This window comes from Schistocerca serialis, unplaced genomic scaffold, assembly GCF_023864345.2.
Source record: "Schistocerca serialis cubense isolate TAMUIC-IGC-003099 unplaced genomic scaffold, iqSchSeri2.2 HiC_scaffold_868, whole genome shotgun sequence".
Taxonomy (NCBI): Eukaryota; Metazoa; Arthropoda; class Insecta; order Orthoptera; family Acrididae; genus Schistocerca; species Schistocerca serialis.
In genome coordinates, this window is record NW_026048483.1 from 334,881 (window position 1) to 349,357 (window position 14,477).

A 14,477-nucleotide genomic window follows, 5' to 3' on the forward strand; every position below is an offset into this window, starting at 1 on the left:
ACACTAAGAAAAGACAGTCGTCTTGTACTTAAGTCTGCATTGTGCCTTTTGTACTTAATTCGGATGCAATTACTGTGTTTCATCGTCAAAGTGAGGATCCAAGGAATACAGTAAACCGGCAGTCGTGCATCGGAATCTAAAACTGGTGACACAGGAAAGCCTCAACCACAGACACAAAGAAATGTCAATCTTCTTGTACTTAAGTCGGCATTGTGCCTTTTGTATTTAATTCTGTTACAATTACTGTATTTCATCGTCAAATTGTAGGTCCAAGGGATACTGTAAACCTGCAGTTCTGCATCGGATTCTAAACCTGGTGACACACGAAAGGCTCAAGTATAGACAGTAATAAGAGTCAATCTTCTTGTACTTAAGTCGGCACTGTGCGTTTTGTACTTATTTCCAATGCAAATTCTGTGTTTCTTCGTCAATGTGAAGGTCCAAGGGATACAGTAAACCAGCAATTGTGCATCGGAATCTAAAAGTGGTCTCACAGGAAATTCTCAAAACATAGACGGTAAGAAGTCTCAGTCTTGTTGTACCTATGTCGGCATTGTGCCTTTTGCATTTAATTCCAATGCAATTGCTGTGTTTCATCGTGAATGTGAAAGTCCAAGGGAGACACTAAACCTGAAGTGAAGAATCGGAATGTAAAACTGGTCTCACAGGAAAGGCTTAACACATAGACAGTAAGAAGACTCAGTCTTCTCGTACGTACGTCGGCTATTCTGCCTTTAGTATGTATTTCCAATGCAATATCTGTGTTTCATCGTCAATGTGAAAGTCCAAGGAATACAGTGAATTTGCATTTGTGCATCAGAATTTAAAACTGGTGACACAGGAAAGGCTCAAAGCATACACACTAAGAAAAGTCAGTCTTCTCGTACTTGAGTCGCCATTATGCCGTGTGTACTTAATTTCGATGCAATTTAGGTGTTTCATCGTCAATGTGAAGGTCAAAGGGATACAGTAAACCTCAAGTGAAGCATCGGAATCTAAAAGTGGTCTCACAGGAAAGCCTCAAAATTAGACGGTAAGAAGACTCTGTCTTCTTTCACTTAAGTCGGCATTGTGCTTTTTGTATTTATTTCCGATTCAATTTCTGTGTATCGTTGTCAATGTGAAGGTCCAAACGATACAGTAAACTAGCAGTTGTGCAACGAAATCTAAAACTGGTGACACAGGAAAGGCTCAAACATAGACACTAAGAAAAGTCAGTTTTCCTTTACTTATGTCGGCATTGTGCCTTTTGTATTCAATTCCGATGCAATTTCTGTGTTTCATCGTCAATGTGAAGGTCCAAGGGATACAGTAAACCGGAAGTGAAGCACCGGAATCTGAAACTGGTCTCACAGGAATGGCTCAAAACATAGAAGGAAAGAGGACTCAGTCTTCTTGTACTTAAGTCGGCTGTGTGCCATTTGTGTTTAATTGCGATGCGATTTCCGTGTTTCATTGTCAATGTGTTGGTCCAAGGGATACAGTAAACCTGAAATGAAGCATCTGAATCTAAAAGTGGTCTCACAGGAATGGCTTAAAACATAGACAGTAAGAAGACTTAGTCTTCTTGTACTTATGGCGGCATTGTGCCTTTTGGATTTAATTCCGACGCAATTCCTGTGTTTCATCGTCAATGTGAAGGTCCAAGGGATACAGTAGACCTGAAGTAAAGTATCGGAATCTAAAACTGGTCTCACAGGAAAGGCTCAAAACAGAGACACTAAGAAATGTCAGTCTTCTTGTACTTAAGTCGGCATTGTGCATTTTGTTTTTAATTCGGACGCAATTTATGTGTTTCATCGTCAAAGTGTAGGTCCTATTGACACAGTAAACCTGCAGTTGTGCATCGGAATCTAAAACTGGGTCACAGAAAAGGCTCAAAACATAGACACGAAGAAAAGTCAGTCTTCTTGTACTTAAGACGGCATTGTGCTTTTGTATGTAATTCCGATAAAATTTTTGTTTTTCATCGTCAAAGTGAAGGTCCAAGGGAGACAGTAAACCAGAAGTCAAGCATCTAAATCGAAAACTGTCTCACTGGAAAGGCTCAAAACATAGACGGTAAGGAGACACAGTGCTCTTGTACTTAAGTCTGCATTGTGCCTTTTGTACTTAATTCCGTTGCAATTTCTGTGTTTCATCGTCAACGTGAAGGTCCAAGGGACATAGAAAACCTGCGGTTGTGCATCGGAATTTAAAACTGATGACACAGGAAATGCTCAAAACATAGACACCTAGAAAAGTCGGTCTCCCATTACTTAATCTAAAAGTGGTCTCACAGGAAAGGCCCAAAACATAGACGGGAAGAAGACTCAGTCTTCTTGTACTTATGTCCCCATGGTGCCATTTGTATTTAATTCCGATGCAATTCCTGTGTTTCATCGTCAGTGTGAAGGTCCAAGGGATACAGTATACCTGCAGTTGTGGATCGGAATCTAAAACTGGTAACATAGGAAAGGCTTAAAACATAGACACTAAGAAAAGTCAGTCTTCTTGTACTTAAATCGGCATTGTGCGTTTTGTATTTAATTCGGATGCAATTTATGTGTTTCATCGTCAAAATGATGGTCAAAGGGATATAGTAAACCTGAAGTGAAGCATCGAAATCTAAAAGTTGTCTCACAGGAAAGGCTGAAACATAGACGGTGAGAAGACTCAGTCTTCTTGTACTTAAGCCGGCATTGAGCCCTTTGTATTTAATTCCGATTCAATTTCTGTGTTTCGTCGTCAATGTGAAGGTCAAAGGGATACAGTAAACTTGCAGTTGTGATTCGGAATCCGAAACTAGTGACACAGGAAAGGCTTAAAACATAGACACCTAGAAATGTCAGGCTTCCATTGCTTAAGTCTGCATTGTGCGATTTGTGTTTAATTACGATGCAAATTATGTGTTTCATCGTCAAAGTGAAGGTCCAAGGGATTCAGTAAACATGCAGTTGTGCATCGGAATCTAAAACTTGTGACACAGGAAAGGCTCAAAGCATAGACAGTATGAAAAGTCAGTCCACTTGTACTTAAGTCGGCATTGTGCCTTTTGTATTTAATTCCGATGCAATTTCTGTGTTTCATAGTTAATGTGGAGGTCCAAGGGATACAGTAAACCAGCAGTTGTGCATCGGAATCTAAAACTGCTGACACAGGAAGGGCTGAAAACAGAGACTCTAGGAAAAGTCAGTCTTCCTATACTTGAGTCGGCATTGTGCCTTTTGTATTTAATTCCGATGCAATATCTGTGTTTCATTGTCAATATGAATGTCCAAGAGATACAGTAGAGCTGAAGTAAAGCATCGGAATCTAAATCTGGCCTCACAGGAAAGGCTAAAATCATAGACAATAAGAAAGTCAACCTTCTTGTACTTAAGACGGCATTGTGCCTTTTGGATTTAATTCCGATGCAGTTCCTGTATTTCATCGTCAATGTGAAGGTCCAAGAGATACAGTATACCTGTAGTTGTGCATCTGAATCTGAAACTAGTGACACAATAAAGGCACGAAATATAGACGCTTAGAAAAGTCACTCTTCTTGAACTTAAGTCGGCATTGTGCCTTTTGTATTTAATTCCGATGCAATTTTTATGTTACATCGTCAATTTGAAGGTCCAAGGGATACAGTAAACATGAAATGAAGCTTGGGAATCTAAAACTGGTTTCACAGGAAAGGCTCAAAACGTAGACCGTATCAAGACGCAGTCTTCCTCTACTTAATTCGGCATTGTACCTTTTGTATTTACTTCGGATGCAATTTCTGTGTTTAATCGCCAATGTGAAGGTATAAGGGATACAGTAAACCTGCATTTGTGCATCAGAATCTAAAACTGGTGACACAGGAATGTATTATAACATAGACACTTAGAAAAGTCAGTCTTTTTTTTACTTAAGTCAGCATTGTGCCTTTTGTATTCAATTCCGATGCAATTTCTGTGTTTCAACGTGAATGTGAAGGTCCAAGGGATTCAGTAGACCTGAAGTACAGCATCGTAATGTAAAACTAGTCCCACAGCAAAGGTTCAAAACATAGACACTAAGAAAAGTCAGTCTTCTTGTACTTAAGTCGGCATAGTGCCTTCTGTATTTCATTCCGATGCTAATTTTGTGTTTCATTTTCAATGTGAAGGTCCAAGGGATACAGTAATTCTGAAATGAAGCATCTGAATCTAAAACTGGTCTCACAGGAAAGGCTTAAAACATAGACAGTAAGAAGACTCAGTCTTCATGTACTTAAGACGGCATTGTGCCTTTTGGATTTAACTCCGATGCAATTCCTGTGTTTCATCGTCAGTGTGATGGACCAACGGATACAGTATACCTGCAGTTGTGCATCGGAATCTAAAACTGGTGACATAGGAACGGCTCAAAACATAGACACTAAGAGAAGTCAGTCTTCAAGTACTTAAGTCGGCATTGTGCCCTTTGTATATAATTCCGTAGCAATTTCTGTCTTTCATCGTCAATGTGAAGGTCCAAGGGATACAGTAAACCTGAAGTGAAGCATCGGAATCGAAAACTGGCTCACAGGAAAGGCTTAAAACATAGACGAGAAGAAGACTCAGTCTTCTTGTAAGTAAGTCGGCATTGTGCCTTTTGTATTTAATTCCGATGCCATTTTTGTGTTTCATTGTCAATGTGAAGGTCCAAGGGATACAGTAAACCAAAGTTGTGCATCGGAATCTAAACCTGGTGACACAGGAAAGGCTCAAGGAATAGACACTAAGGAAAGTCAGTCGTCTTGTACTTATGTCGGCATTGTGCATTTTATATTTAATTCCGATGCAATTTCTGTGTTTCATCGTCAATGTAAAGGTCCAGGCGATACAGGAAACCTGCAGTTGTACATCGCAATCTAAAACTGGTGACACAGAAGAGGCTCAAAACATAGACACTAAGACAAGTCAGTCTACTTGTACTTAAGTCGGCATTGTGCCATTTGTATTTAATTCCGTTACAATTTTTGTGTTTCATCGTCAAAATGAAGGTCCAAGGGATACAGTAAACCTTAAGTCGAGCATCGGAATCTAAAACAGGTCTCACAGGAAAGCCTCAAAACAAAGACGGTAAGAAGACTCATTCTTCTTGTACTTACGTCAGCTTTGAGCCTTGTGTACTTAATTCCGATGCATTTTCCGTATTTCATCGACAATGTGAAGGTCCAAGGGATACAGTAAACCTGCAGTTGTGCATCAGAATCTAAAACTGGTGACACAGGAAAGAATCAAAACATAGGCACCTCGAAAAGTCAGGTTTCCTTTACTGAAGTCTGCATTGTGCGTTTGGTATATAATTGCGATACAATTTCTGTGTTTCATCGTCAATGTAAAGGTCCAAGGGATACAGTAAACCTGAAGGAAAGCATCGGAATCAAAAACTGGTCTCACAGGAAAGGTTCAAATCATAGACACTAAGAAAAGGCAGTCTTCTTGTACTTAAGACGGCATTGTGCCTTTTGTATTTAATTCCGATGCTATTTTTGTGTTTCATCGTCAATGTGAAGGTCCAAGGGATACAGTAAACCTGAAATAACGCATCTGAATCTATAACTGGTCCCACAGGAAAGCCTTAAAACATACACAGTAAGAACACTCAGTCGTCTTGTACTGAAGATGGCATTGTGCCTTTTCAATTTAATTCCGATGCAATTCCTGTGATTCATCGTCAATGAGAAGGTGCACGGGATACAGTATACCTGCAGGTGTGCAGCGGAATCTAAATCTGGTGACATAGGAAAGGATCAAAACATAGACAATGTGAAAAGTCCGTCTTCTAGTACTGGAGGCGGCATTGTGCCTTTTGTATTTAATTCGGAAGCAATTTGTGTGTTTCATCTCAAAGTGGAGGTCCAAGGGAAATAGTAAACCTGAAGTGAAGCATCGGAATCTAAAAGTGGTCTCACAGGAATGGCTTAAACATAGACAGTAAGAAGACTCAGTCTTCCTGTACTAACGACGGCAAAATGCCTTTTTCAATTCATTCCGATGAAATTCCTGTGTCTCATCGTCAGTGTGAAGGTCCAACGGATACAGTATAGCTGCAGTTGTGCATCGGAATCTAAAACTGGTGACATAGGAAAGGCTCAAAACATAGATACTAAGAAAAGTCAGTCTTCTTGTACTTAAGTCGGCATTGTGCTTTTGTATTTAATTCGGATGCAATTTATGTGTTTCATCGTCAAACTGAAGGTCCAAGGGATATAGTAAACCTCAAGTGAAGCATCGGAATCTAAAAGTGGTCTCACAGGAAAAGCTCAAACATAGACAGTGAGAAGACTCAGTCTTCTTGTACTTAAGTCGGCATTGTGCCCTTTGTATTTAATTCCGATTAAATTTCTGTGTTTCGTCGTCAATGTGAAGGTCAAAGGGATACAGTAAACCTGCAGTTGTGCTTCGAAATCCGAAACTGGTGACACAGGAAAGGCTCAAAACATAGACACTAAGGAAAGTCAGTCTTCGTTTACTTAAGTCGGCATTGTGTCTTTTGTAATTAATTCCCAAGCAATTTCTGTGTTTCATTGTCAATGTGAAGGTCCAAGGGATACAGTTAACCACAGTTGTGCATCGGAATCTAAAACTGGTGACACAGGAAAGGCCCAAAGCGTAGACGGTAAGAAAAGTCGGTCTTCTTGTACTTAAGCCAGCATTGTGAATTTTGTATCTAATTCCGATGCATTTTCTGTTCTTCATCGTCAATGTGAAGGTCCAAGGGATACAGCAGACATGAAGTAAAGCATCGGAATCTAAATCTGTTGACACAGGAAAGGCTCAAAGCATAGACAGTATGAAAAGTCAGTCCACTTGTACTTAAGTCGGCATAGTGCCTTTTGTATTTAATTCCGATGCAATTTCTGTGTTTCATCGTCAATGTGAAGGTCCAAGGGATACAGTAAACCTGAAGTAAAGCATTGTAATCTTAAACTGGTCTCACAGGTAAGGCTCAAAACATAGACACTAAGAAAAGTCAGTCGTCTTATACTTAAGTCGGCATTGTGCCTTTTGTATTTAATTCAGATGCAATTTATGTGTTTCATCGACAATGTGAAGGTCCAAGGGATTCAGTAAACCTGCAGTTGTGCATCGCAATCTAAAACTGGTGACACAGGAAAGGCTCAAAGCATAGACAGTATGAAAAGTCAGTCCACTTGTACTTAAGCCGGCATTGTGCCTTTTGTATTTAATTCCGATGCAATTTCTGTGTTTATCGTCAATGTGAAGGTCCAAGGGATACGGTAAACCAGCAGTTGTGCATCGGAATCTAAAACTGGTGACACAGGAAAGGCTCAAAACAGAGACTCTATGAAAAGTCAGTCTTCCTATACCTGAGTCGGCATTGTGTCTTTTGTATTTAAATCCGATGCAATTTCTGTGTTTCATTGTCAATGTGAAAGTCCCGGGATACAGTGGACATGAAGTAAAGCATCGGAATCTAAATCTGGTCCCACAGGAAATTCTAAAATCATAGACACTAAGAAAAGTCAGTCTTCTTGTACTTAAGTCGGCATTGTGCCTTTTGTATTTAATTCCGATGCATTTTATGTGTTTCATCGTCAATGTGAAGGTCCAAGGGATTCAGTAAACCTGCAGTTGTTTATCGGAATCTAAAACTGGTGACACAGGAAAGGCTCAAAGCATAGACAGTATGAAAGGTCAGTCCACTTGTACTTAAGTCGGCATTGTGCTTTTGTATTTAATTCCGATGTAGTTTTTATGTTTCATCGTCAATTTGAAGGTCCAAGGGATACAGTAAACATGAAATGAAGCTTAAGAATCCAAAACTGGTTTCACAGGAAAGGCTCAAAACGTAGACCGTATCAAGACGCAGTCTTCTTGTACTCTAGTCGGCATTGTACCTTTTGAATTTACTGCCGATGCAATTTCTGGGTTTAATCGCCAATGTAAAGGTCCAAGGGATACGGTAAACCAGCAGTTGTGCATCGGAATCTAAAACTGGTGACACAGGAAAGGCTCAAAACAGAGACTCTATGAAAAGTCAGTCTTCTTATACTTGAGTCGGCATTGTGCCTTTTGTATTTAAATCCGATGCAATTTCTGTGTTTCATTGTCAATGTGAAAGTCCAAGGGATACAGTAAACATGAAATGAAGCTTAAGAATCCAAAACTAGTTTCACAGGAAAGGCTCAAAACGTAGACCGTATCAAGACGCAGTCTTCTTGTACTTAAGTCGGCATTGTACCTTTTGAATTTACTTCCGATGCAATTTCTGTGTTTAATCGCCAATGTAAAGGTCCAAGGGATACAGTAAACCTGCAGTTGTGCATCGGAAACTAAAACTGGTGACACAGGAATGTATTATAACATAGACACTTAGAAAAGTCGGTCTTGTTTTTACTTAAGTCGGCATTGTGCCTTTTGTATTCAATTCCGATGCAATTTCTGTGTTTCAATGTCAATGTGAAGGTCCAAGGGATACAGTCAACCTGAAGTGAAGCATCAGAAACTAAAACATGTCTCACAGGAAATGTTCAAAACATAGACACTAGGAAAAGTCAGTCTTCTTGTACTTAAGTCGGCATTGTGCCTTTTGTATTTAATTCCGATGCTATTTTTGTGTTTCATCGTCAATGTTAAGGTCCAAGGGATACAGTAACCCTGAAGTGAAGCATCGGAATCTAAAACTGGCTCACAGGAAAGGCTCAAAACATAGACGAAAAGAAGACTCTGTCTTCTTGTAATTAAGTCGGCATTGTGCCTTTTGTATTTAATTCCGATGCAAATTCTGTGTTTCATCGTCAATGTAAAGGTCCAAGCGATACAGTAAACCTCCAGTTGTACATCGCAATCTAAAACTGGTGACAAAGGAGAGGCTCAAAACATAGACACTATGACAAGTCAGTCTTCTTGTACTAAAGTGGGCATTGTGCCTTTTGTATTTGGTTCCGATGCAATTTCTGTGTTTCATCGTCAATATGAAGGTCCAAGGGGTACAGTAGACCTGGAGTAATGCATCGGAATCTGAAACTGGTCTCACAGGAAAGGCTCAAAACATAGACACTAAGAAAAGTCAGTCAACTTGTACTTAAGTCGGCGTTGTGCCTTTTGTATTTTATTCCGATGCAATTTCTGTGTTTCATCGTCAATGTAAATGTCCAAGCGATACAGTGAACCTGTAGTTGTACATCGCAATCTAAAACTGGTGACACAGGAGAGGCTTAAAACATAGACAATGAGAAAAGTCCGTCCTCTAGTACTGGAGGCGGCATTGCGCCTTTTGTATATAATTCGGAAGCAATTTATGTGTTTCATCTCAAAGTGGAGGTCCAAGGGAAATAGTAAACCTGAAGTGAAGCATCGGAATCTAAAAGTGGTCTCACAGGAATGGCTTAAAACATAGACAGTAAGAAGACTTTGTCTTCTTGTACTTATGGCGGCATTGTGCCTTTTGTATTTAATTCCGATGCAATTCCTGTGTTTCATCGTCAATGTGAAGGTCCAAGGGATACAGTAGACCTGAAGTAAAGTATCGGAATCTAAAACTGGTCTCACAGGAAAGGCTCAAAACAGAGACACTAAGAAATGTCAGTCTTCTTGTACTTAAATCGGCATTGTGCATTTTGTTTTTAATTCGGACGCAATTTATGTGTTTCATCGTCAAAGTGTAGGTCCTATTGACACAGTAAACCTGCAGTTGTGCATCGGAATCTAAAACTGGGTCACAGAAAAGGCTCAAAACATAGACACGAAGAAAAGTCAGTCTTCTTGTACTTAAGTCGGCATTGTGCATTTGTATGTAATTCCGATAAAATTTTTGTTTTTCATCGTCAAAGTGAAGGTCCAAGGGAGACAGTAAACCAGAAGTCAAGCATCTAAATCGAAAACTGTCTCACTGGAAAGGCTCAAAACATAGACGGTAAGGAGACACAGTGCTCTTGTACTTAAGTCTGCATTGTGCCTTTTGTACTTAATTCCGTTGCAATTTCTGTGTTTCATCGTCAACGTGAAGGTCCAAGGGATACAGTATACCTGCAGTTGTGCATCGGAATCTAAAACTGGTGACATAGGAAAGGCTTAAAACATAGACACTAAGAAAAGTCAGTCTTCTTGTACTTAAATCGGCATTGTGCCTTTTGTATTTAATTCGGATGCAATTTATGTGTTTCATCGTCAAAATGATGGTCAAAGGGATATAGTAAACCTGAAGTGAAGCATCGAAATCTAAAAGTTGTCTCACAGGAAAGGCTGAAACATAGACGGTGAGAAGACTCAGTCTTCTTGTACTTAAGCCGGCATTGTGCCCTTTGTATTTAATTCCGATTCAATTTCTGTGTTTCGTCGTCAATGTGAAGGTCAAAGGGATACAGTAAACCTGCAGTTGTGATTCGGAATCCGAAACTAGTGACACAGGAAAGGCTTAAAACATAGACACCTAGAAATGTCAGGCTTCCATTGCTTAAGTCTGCATTGTGCGATTTGTGGTTAATTACGATGCAAATTATGGGTTTCATCGTCAAAGTGAAGGTCCAAGGGATTCAGTAAACATGCAGTTGTGCATCGGAATCTAAAACTTGTGACACAGGAAAGGCTCAAAGCATAGACAGTATGAAAAGTCAGTCCACTTGTACTTAAGTCGGCATTGTGCCTTTTGTATTTAATTCCGATGCAATTTCTGTGTTTCATAGTTAATGTGAAGGTCCAAGGGATACAGTAAACCAGCAGTTGTGCATCGGAATCTAAAACTGCTGACACAGGAAGGGCTGAAAACAGAGACTCTAGGAAAAGTCAGTCTTCCTACACTTGAGTCGGCATTGTGCCTTTTGTATTTTATTCCGATGCAATATCTGTGTTTCATTGTCAATATGAATGTCCAAGAGATACAGTAGACCTGAAGTAAAGCATCGGAATCGAAATCTGGCCTCACAGGAAAGGCTAAAATCATAGACAAGAAGAAAGTCAACCTTCTTGTACTTAAGACGGCATTGTGCCTTTTGGATTTAATTCCGATGCAATTCCTGTATTTCATCGTCAATGTGAAGGTTCAAGAGATACAGTATACCTGTAGTTGTGCATCTGAATCTGAAACTAGTGACACAATAAAGGCACGAAATATAGACGCTTAGAAAAGTCACTCTTCTTGAACTTAAGTCGGCATTGTGCCATTTGTATTTAATTCCGTTACAATTTTTGTGTTTCATCGTCAAAATGAAGGTCCAAGGGATACAGTAAACCTTAAGTCGAGCATCGGAATCTAAAACAGGTCTCACAGGAAAGCCTCAAAACAAAGACGGTAAGAAGACTCATTCTTCTTGTACTTACGTCAGCTTTGAGCCTTGTGTACTTAATTCCGATGCATTTTCCGTGTTTCATCGACAATGTGAAGGTCCAAGGGATACAGTAAACCTGCAGTTGTGCATCAGAATCTATAACTGGTCCCACAGGAAGGCCTTAAAACATACACAGTAAGAAGACTCAGTCGTCTTGTACTTAAGATGGCATTGTGCCTTTTGAATTTAATTCCGATGCAATTCCTGTGATTCATCGTCAATGAGAAGGTGCACGGGATACAGTATACCTGCAGGTGTGCAGCGGAATCTAAATCTGGTGACATAGGAAAGGATCAAAACATAGACAATGAGAAAAGTCCGTCTTCTAGTACTGGAGGCGGCATTGTGCCTTTTGTATTTAATTCGGAAGCAATTTATGTGTTTCATCTCAAAGTGGAGGTCCAAGGGAAATAGTAAACCTGAAGTGAAGCATCGGAATCTAAAAGTGGTCTCACAGGAATGGCTTAAACATAGACAGTAAGAAGACTCAGTCTTCTTGTACTAACGACGGCAAAATGCCTTTTTTAATTCATTCCGATGAAATTCCTGTGTCTCATCGTCAGTGTGAAGGTCCAACGGATACAGTATAGCTGCAGTTGTGCATCGGAATCTAAAACTGGTGACATAGGAAAGGCTCAAAACATAGATACTAAGAAAAGTCAGTCTTCTTGTACTTAAGTCGGCATTGTGCTTTTGTATTTAATTCGGATGCAATTTATGTGTTTTATCGCCAAAGTGAAGGTCCAAGGGATACAATATACCTGAAGTGAAACATCGGAATCTAAAAGTGGTGTCGCAGGAAAGGCTAAAATCATAGACCATAAGAAGGCTCAGTCTCCTTGTACTTAAGTCGGCATTGTGCATTATGTATTTAGTTCCGATGCAATTTTTGTGTTTCATCGTCAAAGTGAAGGTCCAAGAGACACAGTAAACCTTAAGTGAAGCATCGGAGGCTAAAACTGGTCTCACAGGAAAGTCTCAAAGCCTAGACCGTGAGAAGACTCAGTCTTCTTGTACTTAAGTCAGCATTGTGCCTTTTGCATTTAATTCCGATGCATTTTCTGTGTTTCATAGTCAATGTGAAGGTCCAAGGGATACAGTAAACCAGCAGGGGCGCAACGGAATCTAATAATGGTGACACAGGAAAGGCTCAAAACAGAGACACTAAGAGAAGTCAGTCCAACTTTACTTAAGTCGGCATTGTGCCTTGTGTATTTAATTCCGATGCAATTTCTGTGTTTCATCGTCAATGTGAAGGTCCAAGGGATGCAGTAGACCTGAAGTAAAGCGTCAGAATCTAAATCTTGTCTCACAGGAAAGCCTAAAACATAGACACTAAGAAAAGTCAGTCTACTTGTACTTAAGACGGCCTTGTGCCGATTGTATGTAATTGCGATGCAATTTCTGTGTTTCATCGACAATGTGAAGGACCAAGGGATACAGTAAACCTGCAGTCGTGCATCGGAATCTACAACTGGTGGCACAGGAAAGGCTCAAAACATAGACACTAAGAAAAGTCAGTCTTCTTGTACTTAAGTCGGCATTGCGCCGTTTGTATGTAATTATGATGCAGTTTTTGTATTTCATCGTCAATGTGAAGATCCAAGGGATACAGTAAACATGCAGTTGTGCATCGGAATCTGAAACCGGTGAGACAGGAAAGGCGCAAATTATAGACGCTAAGAAAAGTCAGTCTTCCTTTACTTAAGTCGGCATTGTGCCTTTTATACTTAATTCGGATGCAATTAATGTGTTTCATCGTCAAAGTGCAGGTCCAAGGGATGCAGTAAACCTGAAGTGAAGCATCGGAATCTAAAAGTGGTCTCACAGGAAAGGCTCAAAGCATAGACGCTAAGAAAAGTCAGTCTTCTTTTACATAAGTCGGCATTGTGCCCTTTGTATTTAATTCCGATGCAATTTCTGTGTTTCATCGACAACGTGAAGGTCCAAGGGATACGGTAAACCTGAAATGAAGCATCGGAATCGAAAACTGGTCTCACAGGAAAGGCTTAAAACATAGTCAGTAAGAAGACTCAGTCTTCTAGTACTTAAGACGGCATTGTGCCTATTGGATTTAATTCCGATGCAATTCAGTGTCCTATCGTCAATGTGAGGGTCCAAGGGATGCAGTAGACCTGCAGTTGTGCATCGTAATCTAAAACTGGTGACATAGAAAAGGCTCAAAACGCAGACACTAAGAAAAGTCGGTCTTCTTGTACTTAAGTCGGCATTGTGCAATTTGTATTCAATTCGGATCCAATTTATGTGTTTCGTCGGCCAAGTGAAAGTCCAAGGGATACGGTAAACCTGAAGTGATGCATCTGTACTAAAACTGGTCTCTCAGGAAAGGCTTAAAACATAGACAGTAAGAGGACTCAGTCTACTTGTACTTAAGTTAGCATTGTGCCTGTTTATTTAATTCCGATGCAATTTCTGTGCTTCATCGTCAATGTGAAGGTTCAAAGGATACTGTAAACCTGCAGTTGTGCATCGGAATCTAAGACTGGTGACACATTGATAGCTCAAAACATAGACACCTATAAAAATTACTCCTCCTTTTTTTAAGATGGCATTGTGCCTATTGTATTTAATTGAGATGCAATTTCTGTGTTTCATCGTCAATGTGAAGGTCCAAGAGATACAGTAAATCTGAAGTAAAGCATCGGAATCTAAAACTGGTCTCACAGGTGTGGCTCAAAATATAGACGATCAGAAGACGCAGTCTTCGTGTACTTATGTCGGCATTGTGCCTTTTGTACTTAATTCCGATGCAACTTCCGTGTTCTCCGTTAATCTGAAGTATCAAGGGATACAGTAAACCTGCAGATGTGCATCGGAATCTGAAACTGGTCTCAGAGGAAACGCTCAAAACATAGAGAGTAAGAAGACTCAGACTTCTTCTACGTAAGTCTTCATTGTGATTTTGTATTTAAATCCGATGCAATTTCTATGTTTCGTCGGCAATGTGCAGGTCCAAGGGATACAGTAAAACTGCAGTTGTGCATCGGAATATAAAACTGGTGACACAGGAACAGCTCAAAGCATGGAGACCAAGAAAAGTCAGTCTTCCCTTACTTAAAATGGCATTGTGCCTTTTGCATTTATTTGCGATGCAATTTCTGTGTTTTTTGTCGTCAATGTGAAGATCCAAGTGATACAGTTAACTTTAAGTAAAGCATCGGAAACTAAAACTGATCTCAGAGGAAACGCT